Source organism: Lissotriton helveticus, chromosome 3_1 (genome assembly GCF_964261635.1).
Source record: "Lissotriton helveticus chromosome 3_1, aLisHel1.1, whole genome shotgun sequence".
NCBI lineage: Eukaryota > Metazoa > Chordata > Amphibia > Caudata > Salamandridae > Lissotriton > Lissotriton helveticus.
Window position 1 is genome coordinate 926,879,369 of NC_136061.1, and position 19,700 is coordinate 926,899,068.

Sequence of the window (19,700 nt, forward strand, 5' to 3'; positions counted from 1 at the left end):
ACGGCGTCCCTAGCCCTCCTGCTTCTAATCTAAGGGTTCAGCATTGTAGGCCTAGCGTTTCTACAGTCTAGAAAAGTATTACTTACCTGCTAGTAACTTCGCATTCCACTTCTTGTGTATATGGTTTTTCGTGCCCTCGGGCATTTGTGTAAATTGTGCGACTTTTAGTAATTCTTCAAGAGTTTTGTTGTGTGCTTAGCTCCCTGTCTCATAAAGAGCCAGGGTAGTCTTGTTATAAATAAATATACTTTATTTTTGATAACAACTTGTGTGGTGTCCTTTCACTTGGTTTTCAAGGGGTAATGTGATGGTAAAACAGCTGGCTTAACACGCCCTCTAGAGTCTTAGCCTTAGACTGCTCGTATCCATGCTACTAGGATAGCTGGTCTATAAGGTTGACTTACAACCAATCATCAATAAGGGTTGTTTGGACTGATACAGAGTGCTCACTAGAATAGTGAACATTATATATCAGGCCAACTTCTCACAGACCCCAGCACACTTTTTTTTTAATAAGTCTCTTTATTTTTTTTATTGCAATTACAACAGCACTAAGTTACCCAGCAATGAACCATTTAACACCCTTAGAGCACCGGAGAGTGTCATATCACTTAAGCCACTTCAATTGCAGGTCCTAAATCTGCCACGTGACTTAGGCTGAGTAACACCAAGGGCTCCTGGTCTTACCATGTTTTTCGGGGTGTCCCCGTGTTTGTGCACAGTTTCGTGTGCTCTCCCAACCACATAATTCCCTGAATCACACCTTGGTGTGCAGTAGCAACATGGGCTTTCTCACCACCCTTCCAGCGTGTGTTGTGTTCGAAAGCAGGGCTCCCTGATGACAAGAGCTTCACATATTGCGGGTACGCACGAGCACTAAGATCAGTTAGCTTTGCATCACAGGCAGCAATGTCGGGGCTTTTGTTCATTTTCCAGAGTCTCCCAGGGCAGTCCTATACTGGAAGTATCTCACATCTGTAAGGTGAAGGTGAGATGTTATCGCGAGGGAGAATGACGCCACTTTGGCCTCTGTTCATGCCTCCTCTTGCAGGGTACCGAGGGCCTTTTCCCAACCGGTTTGCAATTCTTTCAAGGGGTCGGGTGAGTTTATTATCGGGGTTTGTAGATCAGTGGTGTATGTAGGCCCCGCCCAAGTAGCTCCTTCGGCGCCACCCTTCAGGAGGCCCTCTTTCAGCCCAAGGCCAGTGAATATCTGTGAGATATGGGAGAATCAGGGACCCCTCATCACGTTTTACGGGGGACGGGGAGGGAGAGCATCATTTTGGGTTCCAACACTGCTGTAGATCCTTCATAGCCCTTCCAGTGTGAATCTACGCACTAGTGGCCTACATTCAGGAGTAGTCATTGAGTTATCAATGTGCGCCTTTAGTGCAATCCATGGCTGTAACTAGCAGAAGAACTGGGGTTGGGGGTTTGTGGTACAAATTGAATTCTAGTGCAAGCTGTCGAAGCAACTGCTCACCCAGAGGACCCCAATTTCCATTTGGAGTTTGGGGTCCCTGAACTTACAATTTAAAAATACATCTTTTAGTGAAGTTGGTTTTTTAATTGCGTGTTTGAAAATATCCCTTTTAGAAAGCAGGCATTTTCTTTCTTTACCATTCTGTGTTACTGGCTGTCTGTGGAATCCATGTCTGAGGGCAGGGGACAGTTGATTGTTTGTGAAAGTGTGTCAGGGAAAGACAGGGTGTTGTGCACTACAAAGACTTTCCGTTGTAGTTTGCCTACTTCAAAGGCAGAAACTGGTATAATTACTGGAGCTTTGACACTATAAATTCAGAACAAGTCTTGACTAAAGGACAGTGGGCCAGGAAGAAGAGCCGGTTGCTGTAGGAGGAATTGTCACTCTTCCTGTTGCTTGTTGTGTTGGTCTGTTGCTTGCTGCTTCTGGCCTGGGAGTGAAAGGACTGGACTTTGCTTTCTGTAGCCTGCTTCCAAGGTTCCCCAAGGGCTTGTGTGTGCTTGACTCCTGCCAAGAAGCCTCAGGGCCATCAAAGACTTCACCTACCAGTTCCTGGTCCCTGGAAGTAGAATCTGGTCCACTGAAGGAGAAAATCCATGCATCAGCTCCCAGCATCTGTTTTTACCTACGCATTACTATAAACTTCCACCCGTCACCTCTGCCAGCACTGGAGCGTGGTTCCCAATCGGAGCATCAACCAAGACTTTAATGGCAGACCTCAGCTTTCCATCGCAGCATGTCAGAAGAACCAACGCAGCATGAGTATCGAGCATTGCATCATCGAAGTCTGTGATACACCGTTCCAACACCAATGCAGCACCTGCTCTTGTGGATGTGGAATCAACGAATTTCCTGCATCGGTGCGGATGCATTGACGCAGTGTGATTAGATTTCCGATGCATCGTCCCTGGGTGCTGACTTCTTCATCTACGTTGCCCAGCAGTAAGAAACCAAGGTCGTGTGTCAGAGATCGATGTATCACCTTCCCTTCCAGTAAGGAACCAACACATCACCTCCCCTAACAGTAAGGAACCAACTCATCACCTCTACTGCGTAACATTAAGAATCGATGCACCACCTCCCTTGGCAGTATGAAATGGACATATCACCTCCACGTGGGTCCCTTGCTCACTTTGCCACTGGATTCAAGCTAGCCTGGCTGATGATGGCTGATTAGCCAGAAACCGGTCCCAGGATGCTTGTTTCTGGTCCAGGGAAGACATGGCTTGGCAGTTCGGCCAGACTGTTCCCATGAGGCACAGGGTCGGACTGATTTGCATATTGCCATATCTGAACCGGGGTGGCGGAGTGAGCTAAAGATTGATGATGGATAAAACCCAGATCAGTTGACTGGGGGTGAGTGCTTGCATTGTTCAACACTCAGTCCATCATCCCCTTTGGTTTTGCTTTGTTCACCCTAAGTTGGCATGGTATGCCCAGACATGGGTCCCTTGCTCACTTTGCCACTGGATTCAAGCTAGCCTGGCTGATGATGGCTTATTATCCAGAAACCGGTACCAGGATGCTTGTTTCCGGTCCAGAGAAGACATGGCTTGGCAGTTCAGGCTGGACTGTTCCCATGAGGCACAGGGTCAGACTGATTTGCATATGGTCATGTCTGAACTGGGGTGGCGGAGTGAGCTGAAGAATGACGATGGATTAAACTCAGATCAGTTGACTGGGGGTGAGTGCTTGCTTTGTTCAACACTCCGTCCATCTTTCCCTTTGGTTTTGCTTAGTATTACGACTAGGCATAAAGCCATTCTGATCCCCATGAATAAGTGTGGGAAATATTTTCACAAGTTTGCTGATCAGAATTTCAGCTAATCGCTTCACCTCTACATTAGTAAGTCAAATGGGCAATATGAAGAGCAACTCGTCAGAGGCTTATCAAGTTTGGATATCACTGAGATAGTATCTTCTCAGAGATTATAAGCTAATACGCTTGCATGTGCGACTTCCTTGAACAAACCTAAAAGATGGGGAGTCAGAAGAGGACAATTCTAGAGGGATCCTTTTAGGGCTGGGTGTTTTTCCAGTCGGCATCTCACCTATTGCTTCCTGAATTGTTTCTAGCGTTATAGAGCGTTCTAATGGTAGTCGGTCATCCCTCTGGAGAGTGTGGATAGGTAGATATTTTACTGTCTAGTTTTCAATATCTATGTCTGATGGTAGTTGCCCCCTCTAGCGCCATTTGTAATAAGTGGCACATGTGTCTGCAATTCCGAGGGAGTCAGTAATCAGGTCATTCTCTCACTCATGTATTGTGGGAACTACTCTTGCGGCCATTTCTCCATTGGTGAGCCATTGTAACAGTTTGTTCACTTTGTCACCACTGGACTGGGAGGCTGTCCACTTGGGCATAGCAGTTTCTAGCATACATTGCTTGAGAGTGTGTCTGGCGACCCTAACTTTGCTGACAGTATTGTAGTCATGTGTTCTACAACATTTTTGTTTCAGTTTAGTAATTGTTTGCTCAAGTGACAAGTCCTCATGCTATCCATCCATTGGTCTTCCAATAAAGAAAGACTTAACTTCCCTTCAAACAGCTGCCTTAAAGGCTTCCTAGCACTATAACTAAGTTTGGGGTGAAATAAAACTTGTTTCGTGTCGGAGAAGATCTCTGAAGTCGTCTTCTAAAAGCCACTGTGCATTTAAGTGCCAGATTCTCCAGAGACCTCTATCTGGGTGACACAGGCTCAGCTCTATCAGGGAGTGAGCTGAGGAACAACTCAGGAGAATACGCACCCCAGACACCCTTCCCAGATCCACCTCCAAGGCGGGAAGATGAGTGGTGGAGAGTGAGCAATGCGTGTATTCTCTTTCTTATATCGCTGAGATCCAGGGATAACACCCATTTAAAAAGGAAATCAGTCCTTTAAGGTAAAGGTGGGTCTTTTGTAAGAAGTACGGGGTCTATGATGGCACTAAATTCTCCGCCCACAATTATCATTCCTTCTGGTGTAGTTCTCGTCAGTCCTTCAGAGCCTGTAGGGTACTGTCAAGTAGTATGGGCAGAGGTAGATGGGTCCAGGGGCTTGTCTGCAGTAACCTGGAAATCAGTACAAAGCAGCCCATGGTGTTGTTGTGCACCGTGGAGACTACAATGGGAAGTATTTATGCAGCAAAAGTGCTACACCTCTGGATTCTCTGGTGAAGCCAGAGGGATACACTTGTCTATATCCTTATCTTCCCATAGAACTGCAGCTCGAGCCCAGCAGACCTGAATCTTACACCAGGTGCACGTAAAGGGAATGTTTTCTTGCAAAGTGTGATACCCAACCTCTTTTAGATTTTATTGTTGAGGTTTTTCACATTCCAGACGGTAGTAGGTAATCTCTGGGAATCTTCTTTTGTTTTAGTGAGGTTGTTCAATGAGACTAAGCTGTGGTCGTGAGGCATACCTCAAACTACATTATACAAACTCAACTAATTCCCATCCCTTCTCTCACTCCACTCCATGCTATATCTTTACCCATGAAGTATTTGTTACCTATGAGGAACAACTTTCAAATTCTGTCAAACAAATGCTGGGGTTGGGCTAGGGGTTTTTGTTGCGTTGGGCACTCTAAGCTCCAGTGTATGCCAAGCAGAGATCGGGTGTTCAAAGCACTGACTGACGAAGGCATCTGAAATTCAAATAATGATCTATTTCCATTAGGTGCCTAGCCTGTGTAGGACGCCATGAAACAATATTGGGCCTCTCCAGATGATCACCCTTAGGGCCTGTTTGGCACTGGGGATTGTGTTCAGGAGGTGGGCTTCTGTGGTGTCTGTTTACCCTCCAGCTGTGAACAAGGAAGACTACATTCTCTTCCAAGACTAGGTCCTTGTCTGCCAAAGATGCCTGCCTGGGTGCAGGGAGAGCTTATTACCGAAACCATCAGTTCCAGGACAAGATAGCCTACCTCCCTAAAGTCCGGAAATTTATAGGACCAGACTAGCAGTTTTAGGTGGAAGGAATCCCTAGCTGATCATCAGTGATGACCCAAACAGATGATCTTGTATACATAACAGGAGCAAGAACCTGTCAACCGTGTTGGGATTGGGGTAGAGAGAATGATAAAAACATATGATATCTCAACTGGTATTATTCAAAGGCAATTAGAAAGGATATGAATACAACATTATCGAAAGGAAGTAAGGAGACTCTATTTGGTTATTGCATGTGCTCATGGCATCATTTATGTAGAAAATTTAAGGAAAAAGAAAAACAAGGCAATTTGCAGTTGTGACAGCACCGTGATATACAAATAAAACAAATGATAACAACCCAAATTGTACTTGGTGCTCAGAGTGTGTGAGTGAAAAACACGGTAGCGGCGCAAGTGACAATGTAATCAGCAAGGACGGGGCAAAGTGACTGGTGCATATATATATATACAGTGAAGGAATGACAATGTGGTTCCAGGTAGCTTGAGGAGTTCGTTTCTATTTGATTGTATTATTCGTGAACCACTTTGCATGGCGCGCCTATGATCGCGCTGAACGGTCGACGGCGTTTCTATCCACCTTAATCGGGATCTTCATCAGGACTGGGTTGGTAGCAGTGCTGATATGGGATCAGTGCAGGTGAGCGTCCAGAGTGATAGCGGACAAGCAGTTCGCAAGGGATCAGGGACGGCGTGTGAATCAGCGGACACCGGAATCGGCAATCCATGCGGGTGTGGAAGTTCCAAGAGGTCAAGTGTTGCGGTGTGAATACGCAATTGGGGAGGCCCGATGGAAATGTTCAAGGCCGATTCGGCTGTGTTCGGTATTGAGAGAGCAAATCTGTAGGCAATGTCCGAGCACCAATTCGGCAGTGATCGGTGCTGCGAGAGCGAATCTCGGGAAGATCGACGAGCAGCGTGGGACTCGATCCGATCTGGCGTTACCTAGGAAATTAGGTTTTCACCAATTATGGAATAATCCTGCTTTTATTATGACTAGCACAACTGTATTAATTAAAGATGGATACTGGCTTAAGAAGGCTACGAAAACTGTGTACATGACCAAGTATGGCTTGATAACAACCAATTATCTGGTTTCATGTCATACTTGGATTGGATCCAACCTCCGACACAACATTCTTTATATTTCAAGTTTAGGCTAGGAACCCCCCACCAGGAAACAATGGGGCAAAATGGGGCAGGACGACGCACAATAATGGACTTTCTGACTGTAGTATGGGAGTGAATGATGCTGTCCTCCATTTTATGCTCCTTTGTACAAAGTAATTGGCTGTCCATTGTTCTGCATTCTGTCCATCAATTGTTCTTTTTGCATTTGTCATTCCGAGTGGGACGGGTATGCCCAGACGTGGGTCCCGTGCTCTCCATGCCACTGGAGTCAAGCTATCCTGGCTGATGAGGGCTGAAAGCCCGAAACCGGACCTAGGATGCGTGTTTCCAGTCCAGGAAGGACCTGGCCTGGCAGTTCGGGCCGGACTGTTCCCATTGGGCGCAGTGTCAAGACGGATTTGCATATGGCTGGGTCCAAACTGTACTGGCATGGTGAGCAAAAACAAACAATGGATTTAGGCCCAGATCTCTGTACTGGGGTGAATGTATGACACTGTTCTGCATTCTGTACATCAATTGTTCTTTTTGCATTTGTCAAGCCGAGTGGGACTGGTATGCCCAGACGTGGATCATGTGCTCTCCATGCCACTGGAATCAAGCTATCCTGGCTGATGAGGGCTGAAAGCCCAAAACCAGTCCTAGGATGCTTGTTTCCAGTCCTGGGAGGACCTGGCCTGGCAGTTCCGGCTAGACTGTTCCCACTGGGCGCAGGCTCAAGACTGATTTGCGTATGGCTGGGTCCAAACTGGGATGGCATGGTGAGCTAATTGAGGCCCATATCTCTGTACTGGATTGAATGTATGACATTGTTCTCCATTCTGTACATCAATTGTTCTTTTTCCAGTACCCAGAGTACAAGCGGTACCCTCAGTACAAGCTGCACCCAGAGTACAAGCGGTCCCCTCAGAACAAGCTGTACCCAGAATACAAGTGGTCCCCTGAGAACAAGCTGCACCCAGAGTACAAGCGGGCCCCTCGGTGCAAGCTGAAAATAGAGCACAAGCAGTCCCCTTTGTACAAGCTGCACCCAGAGTACAAGTGGTCCCCTCAGTACAAGCTGCACCCAGAATACAAGTGGGCCCCTCAGTACAAGCTGCACCCAGAGTACAAGTGGTCCCCTCAGTACAAGCCGCACCCAGGCTTCAAGCGGTTCCCTCAGTACAAGCTGCAAACAGAGTACAAGCGGTCCCCTCAGTACAAGCTGTACCTAAGTGCAAGCCGTACCCTCAATACAAGCACCCCCTCAGTACAAAGTGGACCCAGGTGACAAGCAGTCCCCTCAGTACAAGCTGCACCCAGAATACAAGCGGTCCCCTCAGTATAAGTTGTACCCAGAGTAGAAGCAGTCCCCTCTGTAAAAGATGTACCCAGAGTACAAGCGGCCCCCTCAGTAGAGGCTGCATCCAGGTTATTAGCGGTCCTTTTGGTACAAGCTGCACCAAGGCTACAAGCGGCACCTTCAGTACAAGCTGCACTCACAGTGCAAGCTTTTCCCCTCAGTACAAACTTCACTCACTCAGAGTACAAGCGGTCCCTTCAGTACAAGCTGCACTCAGACTACAGTTGGTCCACTCAGTACAAACTGCACTCACTCAGAGTACAAGTTGTCCCTTTAGTACAAGCTGCACTTAGAGTACATTACTATTTACAAGTGCATCTGCAGAGTTCAAGTTGCACCCATGAATACAAGGTGTGCCCCTGAGTACAAGCTGTGCGAGAAAACACACTGCGCCCTTAGTAAAAGCTGCACCTGGAGAACAAGCATCGCCACTGTGTACTAGCTGTACTCAAAAGTACATACTCTACCCCGAGTCCAAGATGTACTCCCGAGTTTAGCATGCATCTCCAAGTAAAGGCAACACAGCTGAGAACAAGTTTAGAACCCTGAGCACAAATAACAACACAGAAACAAACTGCATTCCTGAGTCCAGCTGCAATTTTGTGTACAAGCTGCACCTAGGAGTGCAAGTGTTACCTCTAAATATATGACACGACCCATTGTGTAAGTTGCTGCCTCGTGCTCACATTAGTTGCACTCCTTTCGCACATACAGTGAGTGCCTCCGACTTTCTCCTAACAATAGGAAAGGCCCCTGCGTAGAAGAAACATCCTTGAGTATAAGTGGTGTCTCTTGTAAATCACCTAAGTACAAGTTGACCCATGAGCAACCCTGTGTACAAACTACATCCCGAGCACATGCTGCACTCCGTGGACAACTTGCACTAGTGATAGTTTCTGTGCCCAGGAGGACAGGTTGTGCCCCTGATTACAAGATCCTACCAAAAGTAAAAGATGCAACCCTGAATGATAATATTGAGAGCCTGTCGTCATATAGCTCTTCATGCCTCCTAATTACTGTATATAACAGATGTGACTGTTTCCTCATGCAAAGTCACTCCTTTAATGACCAATAAAGGGTGGAAGGTTGCATTGAGAGTGCCAAGATTCGAGCTGTGACCCACAAATATCAGTCGAAGTGTTAGCTGAGCCCTCTGGCGAGCACAGGCAACACCCCAACTACAAGCTGCACTCTGTGTATAAAATGTATGAAATGCACCTCTGTGATCACACTGCACTCCTGTGTAAAAGGTGACCAGCTGAGAACAAATACCCACCATGAGCTCCACTCACACGGCAGTGTACACTTTCCACCCTAGTGTATAAGCTACACCTGGAGTATAAACTGCACTCTGAATATTAGTAACATCCACAATAAAAGTGACAGTCCTGTGTCGAATAAGCGCCCTACATGCAAACTTACCTCCCAAGCACAAGCAACAGCCTGAGTGTAAGTAACGACCATGAGCACAATCCAGAGTCGGATTCGTAACGCGGGCACTCGGGCAATGCCCGAGGGGCCGGTGTCCAGTTCTAGCTGTGGGATGCATTTTTGAGCAGTCTGGGGTGGCCGCTTTGGGTGGTTTCTGCGTTGTTCAGATGCCGCCAATGGCCCAGTGGGGCCCTGAGTGGCCTTTCTGGAGGCAGATGGGCGTCCATTACTTCTTTTTTATCAACGGGCAGAGGTGTCACTCCTTTTCTCTCGCTGGGCTGGTCCATTAATATATATACTGATTGAGCAGGAGCAGGGGGCTTGAGCAGAAGTGGCCGCAATTGTTTTCAGGCGTGTTTCACCAGTGTAAACTAATCTGTGCATTTTTTTTTACGGCCCCTCCCCCCCTTTTTTCTGTTCAATAACATTTCTCCAATGCAGTGTTTTGTGGAAAGACAATTAGCAAATGTGGGCAACTTTTTTTAGCATGCCCGGGCCGATTTTGAATCCCAATCCAACCCTGGTACAAGCAGTATCCAAGGTACAAGCTGCACCCAGGTATAGGTAACACTCAACTGTAGGCATCCCAGCTGCGTTCAAGCTGCACCCTAAAAAACCTTCACCACTAAGTAGTAAGAACCCCCAAGTGCAAGTAACACATGAGGGTGCAAGAAATACACCCCTTCCCCCAGTGTCCATAGAAGCAAGACAGGAGGCAGGACGTTCTCTTACTTGGCGACCAAATCCTGGAACAACCTCCGGCAGCACATTATGACAGCCAGCCGCTGGAGAAGGGAGATAAAGCTGCCGCTGTCGCTTGACATACCTGGGACCTTTTGAGTGAAACCCCGTTGGACGCTGGAAGCGGAGTTGAGCAGGGGACATTAACATTTGCTGGAGGGACTGCGAGGACCACAGGCCTGTGCGTGAGTCAACAAGACGCACCTGGACCTGTACACGCCCTCTTCCCGCCCACCACCTCCTCTACTTAGCCACACCCCTTCGTCCGGCCCGCGGGACGCGCGCGGGACGCGCCGGGCGAAGCCCGGGCCAAGGGCGGGTCCGTTGTAGCTCGTTAGAGACCGTGCAGGACCGGACCGGGCCACCCCTCTTGGCCCTGATTCCTACGATTTGAACGAGAGATATACTTCTGATTCGCAACCGAGTACTGGTGTGTTTATAAACCATGGCGGGTCGAGAGACAAGGAGCAAGACCACTGCTTCAAGTACTTTGATTGCAGGTACATTATACAGCTTTCTGATTAGAGCGAACTCGGTTCTTTCCAAAGAGATTGCCGTGGTTGAGAGTCTTCTTTCACAAGGCATTGACAGTCTTAGGAGATCTTCTTTAGGTCTTATAGCTAGTGCCAAAACGCCTCAAAAAGGGGGGCGGGGGGGTCTCCCACACCCCTATTGGACAGCATTGATCAAACTATTACGGCTGTCTTACATGATCTTGGAAATAGTCCAGGAGCTGCTGGGGCACCTTTACCAATCACTCCTGAAGTGACAATTTTACCATCATCTGTAGCTATCATTAACATGGGGACATCAGAGGGTGGGCTGCTACCCACATGTAGTCAGTCAAAGGGAGTGAGGGAAGGGGCCGTCCCCAAGAGGAAACGCGGCTCCCAGGGGAGGGGTGGGAAAAAGGCGAAACTCGATAAGGGTTCAGAAGCAAATTATATGTTGGCCCTTGCCAAAAGTAGGGAAGTCCACCCCTCAACCACTGTTAATACCAAGGTATTCCTTCAGGACCTGGTGCCAACACAGCCCACTGCATTTATATATGGGGACAAGGCGCAGGCAGGGACAGATACTCTGATCCCTGCGCTGTGCTCTACCCTGAAATCTTTGCTTAACCCTCTAGTGGACAGATTAAATTCCATCGAATGCAGACTTTTAACTACTGAACAGCCACTGGGGAGATAATGAACCATCTTAAACCAGGTCCAACCACACAGCAGGGTCAGGATGTTGGGGGGGGGGTAGCTCTAGCTCATGTGCTTGCTCCCACCTTAAACGCGCCCCCAGCAACAAATCCTGTGATAGCCCAGGCGCGACTAGGCGCGCCTAGCGCTAATCCCCCTAGTTCTATAGGCTTGGGTCGCGCGGAGGCTGAGCGCCCCAAAGCAGACGGTGGCCGTGCAAGGTGGAGCAAGGTAGTTAACCTGCCCCCGGAAGCGGCCCCCCTGGTAGTTGTACTAACTGGTGTTCCTGAGCTCAGTGGCTCTACCCCCTAATCATTCTCATCCCTAAAAAACAAGGTGGTCAGCTGGCTGAATACTCACAGACCGGCCCCACCACATCAGGCAACTGAAATTGTTATGATCAGAAGAGTTCCATGGGTGGGCCCATTAAACAAACATATACAGGGGGATTGCGTCCTGGTTAATTTTAGGCACCCAGGTATAGTCTCATACATTTGCAACTGGGTGGGCGATACAGCTGGCACCACAATTCAGACACGCCCACTGTCTTTCTTCTATCCACCCCCAAGCAATCCAGTTCCAAGTTGGGGGGAAGAGGGGTGGACTAGGGTTGGCGCTAAGACTTTCACCGGAGGGCATAGGTCCAATCACTTTTCTACACCCATGTACCCCAACTATTTCCATGTCAACAGGTTTAGCTCTTTGGACCAGGTGGACTGACTCAGTACGGGAACAAGTTTGGAAAGACGAGCCGGCCTAGTAAGTCAACAAAACTTTCAGGCCACCCGGGGAGACAGGAATGGGCTGAATACTGTTCAGGGGGAACCGGGCGGGCTTGTCTCTGTATCACCAGAAAGGGGGGACGGTACTAACAACCCAGTGCTCTTGATAAACGGGGAGAGGGACCCCACTATGTCATCTACTAAGGCTATGGCTGGCAAAACATCTCTTAAAATCCTGTCATGAACCATCGCAGGGCTTCATAACAAATTGGCTTGCCCAGAGTGGGGTACCTTTATTGACTCAAGTGATGTTTGTTTCTTTCAAGAAACTTGGGCAAGAGGGGAGCAACTCAGGAGCGGTTTTGCGTCCTTCTCTATACCCGCAAAGTGGGGGGGAAGGGGAAGGCCCTCGGGGGGGCTGACAATCTGGGTGAAAACTCATCTGGGGTGCAGTGCCAGGATTCTGGAGACAGCATCGGAGGATGTACAAAGCATCCTACTGGCATGGCCTGATGCCGCGACTGGTTCTGGTGAATGTTTACTCCAGACCTGTCAGCCCCTCAGCAGAGTCTAAAACCATCGAGGAACTTTCCACGTTCCTAACTAGGATCCCCCAGGGGGCCACTCTGGTGATAGGGGGTGACCTTAGTTAACTCCCACTTTGAGCCATTGAGAGATCTCATGGATGGCGCTATTTTAGAAGAGGATAATTACTGGAAAATCCCCCCGGCGGTGGGCCTTCAGCCTAAGTCATGGGCACCGCTGGCAATCCAAATTCTAGCCTTAACATTAAACCACTCAATTAGGGCATGTAATGGCCGCGCTGGCTCGGACATGCCAGCAAAATACACCTTCAACAAATCGGGCCAAGAGGCTCGACTGGATTATATATTCGTCGAAGCCTGTGCATGGCATAAAGTCATTGATTTTAAGGTGATACCCAGGGCCGAAAGTGACCATAAGCCTCTGATTCTAGATTTCCTTTGCCCTGGTCGCCCTAAAGACAGCCCCAAGGGACGGAGAGGACCTGATAACCGGGCACTCCTCTCCAGCAATAGACGTAGAATCAGATGGGACAGGGCAGTAACTCGTCCTGAGTTGGTGGCTGACATATACGTAGAAGTAGCTACAGCACTGGAAACCGTGATTGTCTTGACCCTGGAGCTCATTTCTGATCCAGCATTTGCTAAACTTGGTGGTGCCCACCAGGTTTTGACCAAAAGCGTAGCCGAAATGCTGAACCCTGTGGGAAATGGGGAAAAAACTGTTAAAAAACATACCTGGTTTAACCCAGCATGTAGAAGGGCGAAATTAGAACTCATCAAAGCACTGAAATTAACCCACAATAGTGCTCTGATCAAAGAAAAAAGGTCTGCTTACAGGAACTTAATTCGCCACGCTAAAGCAGAATGGGAGGTGGACCACTGGGCCAACCTAACATCGAGTCTTGCCGGAAGAAATGCCCGGCAATTCTGGAAAATTGTTAACACCAGGTCAATAGAACAAGTTGAGGCAGTGGCCCCTAATGTAGCCGCCGAGGTGTGGGAAGAGCACTTTCGAACTCTTTACTGTGCGGACGCCCATGTGGGCGCACCAAACTCGTCGAGCCCAGCTCCTAATATCCAGAGTGGAACATCAGAGTACGAGTTTTCTGTGGGGGAGGTGGAGACTGCTATTCTTAACCTTCCCTCAAGCAAAGCTCCGGGCCTGGATAAATTACCAGGCGACCTCCTAAAGCACGAACCAGTGGTATGGGCTCCTTATTTGATGGCCATCTTTAATGTTATTTGGGGGGGCATGGAGGTTCCGAGTACTTGGCTGGGGGCAGAGATTGTGCCTATCTTCAAGAAGGGCTCACCTCTGCTCCTAGCCAACTACAGGCCAATCAGCCTCATCGACGTGCCCCCAAAAACTTTTGCACGTCTGATCTTAACCCCTTCCATGCTCATGACGAGCTCAGCTCTTCATGCAGTACATTGCTTGTGTGCTCATGATGAGCTGAGCTCGTCATGAACAATGGGATTCAAAGATCTTCAGCACAGAGGATGAATTGCTGTAGCATTGATGTGGTTAAATCGTCTTTTAGACTGGATCGAGGAGTATTCCATTTTAAGTCCCTTCCAGGCTGGGTTCAGGAAGAATGTTTCCACTACGGATCAGATCTTCCGCTTATACATGCTCTATTGGAAAACTGTCAAGATCGGGGATGGGTCTCTATACACCATCTTCGTAGACCTACGCGCGGCATTCGACCTGGTCCCACGCCAGAAGCTGTGGACTGTACTTCGGGAGCTTGGTATTCCACCCCACTCCTGAATATGTTAATACGACTCCACGCCCAGAACTATGCACAGGTCAGGTGCAGCAACATCGGTTCTCTGACAGCACGATTCCCCATTGACAGGGGGGTAAGGCAGGGGTGTGTCTTGGCACCTACCCTGTTTTGCCTCTATGTCAATGGGGTAATCGCACATCTGGATGCAGTACAAGACTGTGACGCCCCAAAACTTGCAGGGTCCAGGATTGCAGCGATCATGTTGCGGATGACACGTTACTCCTTTATAAAACCCCTATGGGTATTCAACGTGTCCTGGACGGGTTTGTCTCTTTCTGTAAAGAGCGCGGCTTGGAAATTAACACCTTAAAAACCAAACATATGATTTTTAATCCCCCCGCAACAACACGCCCAAACCCTATGATAGATGGTGTTAGACTAGAAAGGGTCCACACTTTTGACTACCTAGGGCTAACCCTAAACGAATCATTCACTTGGGTTCAACATGAACTGAAATTACATCTTAAGATGACCCAGATAGCGGGGGGCATACTGAAACTCTTGAGTAGGTCATCATACAAACCGATTGGTCCCCCACTAGAAATCTACAAACTGCGGGCGTGTGGGGCGGTGTCCTATGGGGCCGAGTTGTGGGGTTACAAGACTGGCTCAGCAATTACTGATGCGGAGAATAGATTCTTAAGGCAACTGACAGCTCTGCCCGTGAGTACCCCACTAGTGCCGCTAAGACTGGACCTTGGCATTAGACCTATTGAGGAGGAACTGGCCCTTAGACCTCTAACTTTTTGGAGAAGACTCTGGGTAACCCCAGAGTTTTCTGAATATAGACAAGAACTAATTGAGGTACTGGGTTTGCCTAATGCGGGCAAGCTTCCTTGGCTAAAATATGTCAGGATGGAATTTGAGAAACTTGGACTTGAGTCAATGTGGTCAGACCCAGAGCATACTTGTGCCGGTATTTCACGAAATCAACTGGTACAGGTGTTCCGGGAAAATCGTATGGCCCATGTATCATCCAGCACCAAACTGGGCACTCTAACAGCCAGGTTCCTTTCGACCAAGGACTCTTACTTTCTTGAGCGTGTATTGGATGCTATTAGCCCTGCTGTTTCGAGGAAGCTTTTTCTCCAATGGCGGCATGGTTCGCTACCCATCAGATCCCTTACGTCTGACTGGTGCGCACTATCGCCGAAGAATTGCCCAGGGTGTACTGAAGTTTTAGAAAACGAGGTCCATGTTGTTTTCTTTTGCCCTGCTTACTCTAACCCGAGACGGAGGTGGATTATCCCAATCTGTAAAAATTTGGGGTTAAGCCACTGCCTCCAGGCGTACAGAATTTTAAAGACGGATCTTTCTCCGGTTGTGGTTTTCGCTGTCACAAAGTTGATGGCAGCGATGTGGAATACCAGAAGGGCACTTGTGGTTAACCTATAAATTAGAACACAGAAGGTACACAACTGAATTCTATTGGGGTTGGAACTAGAACTAGCAGGGCACGAGCAGGGCCGGCCTTAGGCATGTGCAAGCTGTGCACCTGCACAGGGCCACCAAACCCCAGGGGCCACCACGCCAATATATATCCTTAATATAATAAACCTGAGGATGGATACATATTTGCCCGGCGGCCCCTGGCAGGGATTTGGCGGCCTCCGGCTCTGTTCCACCTTCAAACACCCTGACCCCCTCTCTTTACTGGCCTCCGCGCTACGCCCCCACTTCCGGGGCCCCCTACCTACGCTCCCTGCCCAGGGCCACCATGAGCCTAGAGCCGCCCCTGGCACGAGGGACAATTGTCAAGTACTGCAAATATACATTGATATGAAATGGTATTTTATTGCTTGTTTTAAAACAATTTTTTTATCATTTAAACTGTTTTATTGTGGTGCTCTTTTATGACAATTTTTTTGTCGAAATAAAGATTTTCAGCTTATGGAGTTCCGCAAGAAATTGAAAACATGGCTCTTCAACTGAACCTTCCTGCATTGCCTGCTCCTACTCAGTCCCTAGACACCCAGACGGGTGGCATAGTTGCCCTCTACAAATCCACGTTACATAACATTGCATCACCTCTTCGAACAAGCTGCTCCCATGAGCACAAGCTTCACCTGTCTACAAACAGCCCCTCCTAGTGCAAACCATACCAGGTATAAGTGTCCCCCAGTTGTCAGCTGCCCCCTAATTATAAACATCCTGCATGTAGGGTTTTAAGTGGTCCGGGTCTCACCGGGTCTGAGCACCGTCACTTTTTTAAAGGAGGGCTCGAAAAGGGTCTCTATCGGGCTCTGTTATGTGCCCTGGTACAGACTGTAAGTTTTTTTCCGGACTGCAGTGACAGCAGGCACATCGATGTGCGCCGCTCACTTCTCACTAGTGGAGAAGTTAAGGCATGACGTCATGCCAGGTGAGCGTTGTAGGGGAAGGGAAATCCTTTAAAGGGGGTCATATTCTCTCTGGATTTCCCTTCATTTTTTGAAACTCAGGAGCAGCAACATTGTCGTGGGGTCACCGGGTCTTTAAGTGGAAGCTTTTTTAATATTATATACAAGCCATAGTTGCTGCTTATTTATCTTATGGAACCATTGACAAAACCAATAGTCCTAGCTTGTTGTACGTATGATGTTACTTGTTTTATCACATATATGGATGCAATGACAGAAACAGCAAAATAAAAGTCGGGAGGCACACTATGCAAAGCACAGATCTTTAACTTACGTGTTTTTAAGCCATGCCATTACATAGGCCACGCTCCTTTGAGAGACCCCCCAGTTTTTTTCATCCCACTTAAAGCCCTGCCTGCATGCAAGCTGTACTCTAGCTCAGGGCCACACCACATACCCGCAAATCCCCAACTGCCCCCACTACAAACTTCAGTTTACTACATCCCAGGTGCAACCTTCACCGCCGTGAGTGAAAATATGAGCGCAGGTAACGGCTCTGAGCGCGCGAGGCTTCCCTGGCGCGAGCTGCGCCGCTGCGCGCAGGCTGCAGCTCATGGCACGAGCCGGCAAGTTAGGCTGAGAGCGCAGCGTTCGGCGGCCTCTTTATCGCCTGCTCTTTCCTCGCCTCCTCTCGTCGCGTCTGTTGCATGACTGCAAACGGTCCTGTGTGACTTGCACAATTCGTCAGTTTCCAAGAGGGCGCGCGCCCATATTATCGCCGATCTCTTCCTCCGCGCAGAGAGATGCTTGTCAGGCCGAGGCAGGCCTAGAAAAGGAGAAGTAGGCAGGAAGCGAGGTTTATCTTCAGGCTTCCTTCCGTCTTCTCTGCAGTAGGGCCTGCTCGCTCGAGAGGGTAAGATTTATGGAGCCTCCTTCGTAGCGGCTGCCGCTGCAGGCTAGTCGTGAAAAGCAGCTTTTGGAGTGAGGCGACCAAGGTTTGTGCGGGCTTTGCACCCATTCATACCTCACACCCTTCTGGTGCCCAAAGGACTCCGGTGGGGACCTTTTGGCACCTGGGTGGTGCCCTCGCCTACCAAGGGACACACTGTACCCCATTAATTCAATGCAAATATGTCAGTCAGAATGTCTTGCTACATTAACGGCTTTGGGCTTTAAACCAGCCCTTTGCTGGTTTAGGGCCAGTTCACAGCAGGTGCTCACTTTCCTCCTCATTATCACCTCTAATAATAAAGCTGTGTTTCTATAGCAGTATTTTGGAGGCCACCTTCTGAGCTGCTGCGCTTCCCTCTCAGTCACCTTGTAAAAAGGTTCTGGCCACTCACATGCCCTTCTGCACGGCTCATGGTCATTGCATTTGGGTTTGGAGGGGGACAGGTTGCCCGAGGCATTTGAGTCATTCATATCTGCCCTCGTGGGCCTATCGCGGTCAGGGAAAACAATCCTAATGAGTGAAACTGTTGAGTGAATAAAATATCAAATGCCCTAAGGAGACATGATACTAATTGCCTGTCCTTAATACTACCAGTGAGATCCAGTAGAAACTCTAGCCCTGTGGGATTTCCACTGTGGGGAAGGGTGCCCCAGTACCATATCCCTCAGTCTACTTGGGCGAGCAGCTCGTGCATGGGTTTGGAGTTGGGTTGCATGCTGGTCCTTGGCCTACTCGGGATAGCAGCTCATGCGTAGGTCTGGTGCGGGCTTTCAGTGTGGTCCTCAGTCTGCTGGAGCTAGCAGCCCAAGCGTGGATCTAGAGTGAGATAGTACTATGCTTCTGACTCCGCTGGGGCTAACAGCTCATGCACGGGCCTGGAGTGGGATAGCACTGTGCTTCTGCCTCCGCTGCGGCTAGCAGCTCATGCACGGGCCTGGAGTGGGATAGCACTGTGCTTCTGACTCCGCTGGAGCTAGCAGCGCTTGCACGGGCCTGGACTGGGATAACACTGTGCTTCTGAGTCGACTGGGGCTAGCAACTCTTGCTTGCTTGGATCTGGAGTGGACTTCCATTGTGGTCCTTAGACTACTTGGACTAGCGGCTTGTGCATGGGTTTTGAGTGGGCGAGCACTCAGGTCCTCATCTAAGGGGCTCACAGCTATCAGTGTGGTGTAGGCTACCACGATGCTCGGTGCTTCTCAAACTACAGACTCTCATACAGGTAGTCTATGTGCCTCAGTCGGACCCATTTTGGAAAATGTTGCAGATGTGGTTTAGAGGAAATGTTGTAAGCGATGGACAGACAACTGTTCTAGCATCTCGGTAGACCTGGCAAGAGCTTGTAAATCAACATTAAGGTAGTGATCCACAGAGTGTTTCTTCAAGAGTGTCCAAAGAGCTCATGTTTGAGGAATGAGCTGGTTCTGAGGCAAAGGAGCAGTTTATGAGGTCAGATATGGGTTGTAGGTTAACTTGTGCGCAGGTTTGATATTGGTAGAGGCTGGGAAGGTCTTGGCTGATTGAGGTGGGTATTTGTGAGGTATGGGGCGATTGGAGAAAGATGCATTTGGAAGGGAAGAGAGATATTGATGGTGGAGGAGGATAGATATCAAGTCTAATGTTGCATGTGTAGGTTACTTTGGGTTTTGCATGAGTATATTATGAGGAGTGTTACCAGTATAAATCTTGTCACTTATTGGTCATGTAAAACATGGCGCATGTTCATCACCAGTGAATGAATGAATGACTACACATTTGTATAGCGCATGGCTACCCGGAGACATCCCAGCGCTTCAAAGACCCATTCATTCCGGTGATTTAGAAAAACAGAAAGGTTTTAAGCAGCTGTGACATTGTACATGTGACATTGTAGTGACATTGTACATGTAGACCAAATAGGTTACACACGTATATCTTGCAAGGTGTTACCGGTATTTACCTTCACTTGAACACAGAAGTGCATAAAATATGTCTCCAATTTTGGATTGTGTAACCTCAAATAAATCAGCTCTACTTAGTAACTTTATTTGAAAAAAAGATAGCCCATATAGGGGTAAATATTTTGTCAAAAATAAAGTGGTCGTTTTTATTAATTCCGGGGAAAT

The 19,700-nt window shown here is 48.5% G+C and overlaps 1 protein-coding gene across 3 annotated transcripts in view; it reads right to left on the reverse strand.

The window, feature by feature from the left end:
- RUNX3 (RUNX family transcription factor 3) overlaps positions 1 to 19,700 on the reverse strand; it is a 542,293-nt gene that overhangs the window by 215,850 nt on the left and 306,743 nt on the right. The gene's annotated exons all lie outside the window — the stretch shown is intronic.